This window comes from Cygnus olor, chromosome 12 (assembly GCF_009769625.2).
Source record: "Cygnus olor isolate bCygOlo1 chromosome 12, bCygOlo1.pri.v2, whole genome shotgun sequence".
Lineage (NCBI taxonomy): Eukaryota > Metazoa > Chordata > Aves > Anseriformes > Anatidae > Cygnus > Cygnus olor.
The window spans coordinates 3,334,580-3,340,784 of record NC_049180.1 but is presented as its reverse complement, the minus strand read 5'-3'; positions in this window follow the sequence as shown (position 1 = coordinate 3,340,784).

The window sequence follows — 6,205 nt, the reverse complement described above, 5'->3', positions numbered from 1 at the left end:
AATGAGCAAGGCATAGAAAAATCAGCTCTTGAGGTTTCCTGCTGAGTACCCAGTGGTTGTTTCAGATGTTTAGGAGAGTGTGGACATACAATGTCAGTAGATGGCACTATTTTATACTTTATGAGGACAGTACAGGTAGGGAGCGAGCAGCAAAGCTCAGGAGAGGTTGCAAACACCGGTCTCCTCTTTCTCAATGCAAAAATGCTCCAGCAAACCCAGCGACAAAGAGGTGAGGGGTTTGCTCCATGCAGCTGCCCCTCGTTCTTGCACCGAGCCTTTTGCACAGGCTCAGGTTGAAGGATGGCCTCTGGCATTTACAGATCTTGTTATGGGATGATAAGCTCCCATTCCTGCGAGATGAATTTGTGTGTTTATTAAACATCTCTAAAGCTAATTGTGTTCAGAAAATATCCCTAAACCACTACATATGGTCTCGTGTGCTGGCCCCAGGCAGCAGCGAATATTAGCATCAAAACTAGTAAGAGGATGTCTTCTCCCAGGTATAAAAAAGGTGATAAAAAAGGTGCTCTGGGATAAAAAAGGTGAAACATTCCTCTGAGGCTCACAGTTACTGATGGAGTGGCTAAAATTAGCTTTTTATTATTACAAGTATTTTATTTATTTATTTACTTATTTATTTTATTCAGCTGTGCTGGACTAAAAGATCTTTAATGTAAAATGGCTCTGTGTGTTCTATACCTGGGCATAGAGTCTTCTGTGATTAATACAAACATAAACCAGGCAAACTGGAGGAGGGAAGAAACGTACAAAATGGGGCAAAATAGGGCCTTTCTTGTATTGCTTGCAAAGGAGAGACAAAGCCAACCAAGCGACTGACTCTGCCATTTGGTGCCGTTTCTTTGGAGTCGCCCCGGGTTTATTTTGGAGGCTTTAAAGGTCAGAGAGTTCAAAGTTCAAAAATGCTCGTCAGAGTTAACATATATTTTGCCTTTAAGTAAAAAAAAAAAAAAAAAAAAGGAATCTGTCCTTCACTGCTAAATCCCTTACATTAGGAATTCCTGTCATCCTCTGAGGGTGACGTTTTTATTCCCTTTAGTAACTGATTTTTTTTCCCTTTCCCCAAGGCCTCCCTTGTTTTAACTCTTGCCGTTTATTACTTTCCTTTTGATTTGACATCTTGCGTGCTGCTCCGTTCCTTCATCCCTATATTGTCTCCTTTGCTGTACTGAAAACTCATAGGAGACGTGCCTAAAGAGCAGTAAAACTTGCTGGTCTTTGCTAACGCTGGTCAGCAGAAAGACCGAAACGTGCTCATTTATACGCAAGCCGTTTCCCCCTCTCTGCCCTCCCGCTCGTTCCCTTTCGGTTGCTGCTGCAACGCTAGATTTGCAAAAACCCCTGACTACTATACTGTTTTTATCTTGGGGAACATCTAAATCACTTAGAAGTCTGTTGGCTGAACTCAATAAATAAATAGCCGAGAGCTCGCTGGTAGCGGTGAGTTATGGCTCTTCTGTCACTGCTGCGCGGGGCCGTGCACAGCAGCTGCGCTGACAGCCAGCCCGCCATTGGCACATGTTCCTTCTAAACCAGCTCAGAAGAATCAAAGCAGTGTTCTCCACGTCGGGGAGCAGGGGGTTGTCGAAACGATCCAGGTAATAGTTACCAGGATTCGTCCGCGGGCCCGTCTTGCTGCACATTCCCATCACGGATCAGAAATAAATGCCCTTTGGTCCCCACCAGGGCCAGATCCTGCTCTCCCTTTTCCCAATGGATCTGCACAGAGCTAGACGGGTGGCACTGAATGAGAAAAAGGAATTGCTTATGCTGAAATGCAGGGAAAAAGATCTGTCGGTGTTCCCGTGCTGCTCAGCGGCGTGCAAGGAGATGGATGGGCTCGGCCGAGCTCGCGGCCCCGCTCTGATTTACGAGAAATCAACTGCTATCGTGATCATCTCCAAGCAACTGGCAGAGCCCAAACTGAGCCAGAAAGCAAGCAGTGCCCTGTCCTGCCAGGGAAATAAAGCCAGCTTCATAAAAAAAGGAAAGTCAAGCCATGCCTGATGCTCTGAATTGCTTTCTGTGTCTCTGTACATATATAGTCCCATAGATGAAAAAGTCAGTACAGATATTGTCATTCTGCCCATAACATAAAGGAAGCATAATATACACTTTTCACAGTGAATGCATACACAAGCAGATTGTATAAAAACAGGTGGGATTTCTATCCTGGCACATGCACTGCACGTGTCAGCTATATCATATCTTACAAGTGATGACTGACAAGTCTCTGTAGGGCAGAGATCTGGTGCATTATGCATTGTATGGAAAGTACTCGACATCCGTGATTGAAGGAAACTAACTCTCATAATATTATTCACTTGTCCTCTTCATACTGGTTAAACAACCCTTAATTTTTAGTTATCTCCGTTTTGAATATGCTTTAAGTGCCACTGCACAATAATGGTTTTGGTTTTGAAAATATTCTGCATCTGTTGCCTTGCATAAAGCATGCTAAGATTTTTATTTTTATTTTTATTTTTAATTCAGGTTTGCAGCTGACTCTGTCCTTTTCTCAGCTTTTGACGAAGCTTTCAGTTTTAGGTTCATTTCCAGTTTCTTTTATTACGACCTCATAGAGTATTTACAATATTTCATTATATTTTAAACCAAAAGCACTGAGAGAAATGGTTTAAATAAAAATGCCCACAATTTTCCTGTTCCCTTGTCACTGTCTGAAAACCTTATCAGAGTTCCTCATTACTTTAATGGTATAGGATTAAGGATAATGAAGAAACATTTAGGGCTCTGCAGATCACTTTGATTTCATTGTATAATGTAACAGCACTTCTCCTTGATTTACTGCTCAGTTGTTTGAAATAGCTTATGGTATTTATCAGCCTTGGAGGAAAATCTGTTTCCTTCAACAACTAACTAACTACACAGCCTAAAGTTGCGTAACTCTTTTGTTTTATTTTATTTTATTTTTTTTCCAGAGCATTTAAGGATGAGAAATAATGAAAAATAATGAAATCCCTTCCCTGGATCCTATCTTGATAACTTAGTGAACTAGAGATAAGTATTTTTCTTGCAAATTTTCTCACAAATGTTTTATTTTCTAGACTTTTCCCCTTTTTTTGGTGATTACAGCAAAGATCGCAGTTTATTGTAAAATTAAGTTTACTTCTATATTTTTGATAATTTTATTTGCTCAGTTTGAATTTCATTTTTCATTTGGTTTTGTTTGGATCTGTTTTCCTCATTGCCCACATGGGTTTCTCAGTTTCCTCACCAAGGGGGATGCTACTCAAGTTAAAAAGAAAAATGTTTTGAAATAAAACCCTCCCAATTCAACCAGCACAACATTTCTGACTATTACAATGCCAATAACGTAAAATAAAAAAATCAAAAGAGCCACCAAATCACCCATACATTAAAAAAAAAATAAAAATGTTGCAATTTTCATGACAATTCTGATCTTTCAGCTTTTCCTGTTCATCAGCTGTTAAAGAAAGAGTCATTTCTCCATAGATTCACCAACTTCTGTACAAATAGTGCAGGGAAATGCCCTGCCTCGAGGTGTGTATGGTGACCTAAAGCCAAAAGGGGTGACTTCTTGGTTTATATTTCTCATCACCTCCCAGCATTTCTCATCCCTGCTCCCGGCAGCATGCTGGCATCACGTCGGAGGTGCTCCAGTAAGCTCCTTTAAGCGATTTAACAATTGCAGATTAAAATAATGTGGCTGTGGTTTTGCTTTTACTACAAGGAGATGAGTGTGAATCAGGAATGAGGGATTGGCCGTGACATAACTGTGGTTGCATAAAATGAATGCTGCGGGATGTCCCCACCCATGAAGGGCTGATCAAGTCAACTTCTCGGGAGCTGGAGAGGTCTGAGCAGAGCAGGAGGTGGGGACAGGGCACCAACAAGTCCAGGCAGACCCCTGAAGCCTGGAAAGTGGTGAATATTGCTAATAAGGCAGGTGTGTCCTAACAGGCATGAGGAATTTGGTACAGAGGAGAGAGAGGGAGACAAATTTGCTGTTGGCTTTGCTTTGCTCTCAGTGATGCTGAAGGGACGCTGGACAATCCCAGTCCATTTGCTTAATGGGTGTTAAAAAAACCCTCTGTATCCAAATTGCTTGGGAAAGGCATCCCTCTTTAAGTCCTGTGAACTACCAGAGAGAAATACATAGTGAAACAACCAGAAGGTGGTTAAAGCACAACTGCTAACAGTGATTTGGCAGTCCGTCACCTGGGAAAGATGCTGTAAGAAACAGCAGCTATTGACAAAAGGCATCATAGCCATCTCATGACAATTTTTTTCCCCTGAAAACCAAACACAGAACATGTTTTTACATCCAGTGAGAGTGCTGTCAAAAGCACATAAACAGTGGAAGAGCCTACGAGCAACTTTGAGTCTAGTTTTGTGAGGCTTTGAGAAGTTTAATCCCATGTCTGTGGTCTGGGAGTCTCTTTGCTGGATTCCCTGAGTTCGGATTAGTGTCTATTAGTTTCTAGTTATTTGCCTTTCAGATTTTCAATGGTTTCTTTTTAATATCCCTGGTCTTGCAAGAAGAGAAGTAGCGCACAAACCATAATATATAATCTGTACATTATACCAGCAGGTTAATCCTATATGGCGATTGGGAGATAACAATATACTTCAGGACTTAGGGAATCACAGAACAATTTTGCTATGTAATCAGTGCTACCAAAACCCCTCTCCCAACAATTTTTTTTTTTTTTGAGGGGGGTGTAGAAAGAGGGAGAGATTTCAAGCTAATTCTTTCCATCTGGGCTTCATTTATGGATTATGTGGGAAAAGGCGAGATTAATGCAGAAGAGGAATGAGCAAGCATTAATTTGCCATCTGCGGATGTAAACAGGAAGCCCAACGCGTTGTGCCTTAATATGTGCTTATTGGTTTAGTGAGGAAAGATGAGTTGACGCCACAGGTCTTATGCTGAAAATATTTTAGTAAATTCTAATAAGACATTATAAACAAACGTCGGACCAAAGCTTTTCTAAAAGTGGGAAAATAACATTGTCCTTGGATACAAGAGCAGCTGATAGGAGGGAAAAAATCCTTTGAATGAATTTGGCAAGAAAATCTCACTTGTTTGAGATTATTTTTCTTGAAGTTTGACATTAAAAAAGAATCTTTGAATTGAGCATGTAAATGAACACCCATGTTCAACTTCTGAGCATCTGCTGCTCCTTTTAGAATACAATAATTGGCCTCGAGATCTGACAATGCTTTTAAAACATAAGTTTATGAATAATCCTCTTGTGCTGTGATGTCTGAGTGAAAGAGGGATGATTCTCTCCCCTGGCCTTTTTCTTTGCATTTCCCATGTATTCATTAAACTGGCCGGGACCACCTACGTGCAGGGAAAGCCGGAGGTCTCCCTGCTTTGCTCTCAGGTGACGGGAGCCCATCTCTTTCCACAGTTTCACTCCCTGCAATATATATCCCCACCTTCCCCAAGCACGTTTCTCTGGGGAGGTGGAAGCGGGGTGGCTGAGCAGAGATGACACAGGTTCTGCTTTCCCGAGCCTTGTGGCTCCGTTCCCACTTTCCCCTCCAGCAGCTGGGGTGGCTACTCCAGCCCCGTAGCCCCACCGAAACACCACGATGTCGCTCCCCATTGTCAGCACACATGCTAAAAAAAGCCTGCATCATGCTGGGTTTGATCCTGGGTTACCCAAAGGATGTTTTTTGCCTTCTAACCTTGTGCTGATCACTGTCTCCTTGTCCCAGCACAGTTCATAAATCCTCTCATGGAGAAATGCTCAGCTCTCTGCAGACAATAGAGTCTTTCAGGCCAGGAGTGTTTATTTGCTGTCCCTGATTCGAGACAGTGATCGGGACCGTGGACAATAAATGTTGAGCCCTGACATTCGCAGTTTTATACAAAGATCAGTTGAAAAATTAGGGCAGGTTGCTCTTATGGCCGCTCCCTCCTCATGTTAACCCCTCCCGTCTGCTCTCAGGGTCTGCTGGGGACACGGGCACTCCCATCCAATGTCCAGCAAGCTGTGTAGGATAGGATGCTCCTTGCACTTCAGTGGGGTACCCTTTCATGGGGGTAACCTTTCACCCCCATGCACTCCACATTGCTCCCTGCCCAGGAGTCTGCTGCAGGGAAGTGGAAGCAAGAATTTCATTGTTAGGGAACAGATGAGGCTCCATAAGACTGCTAGAATCCCAGAAAGCTAGAAGATAACTCATATAGACC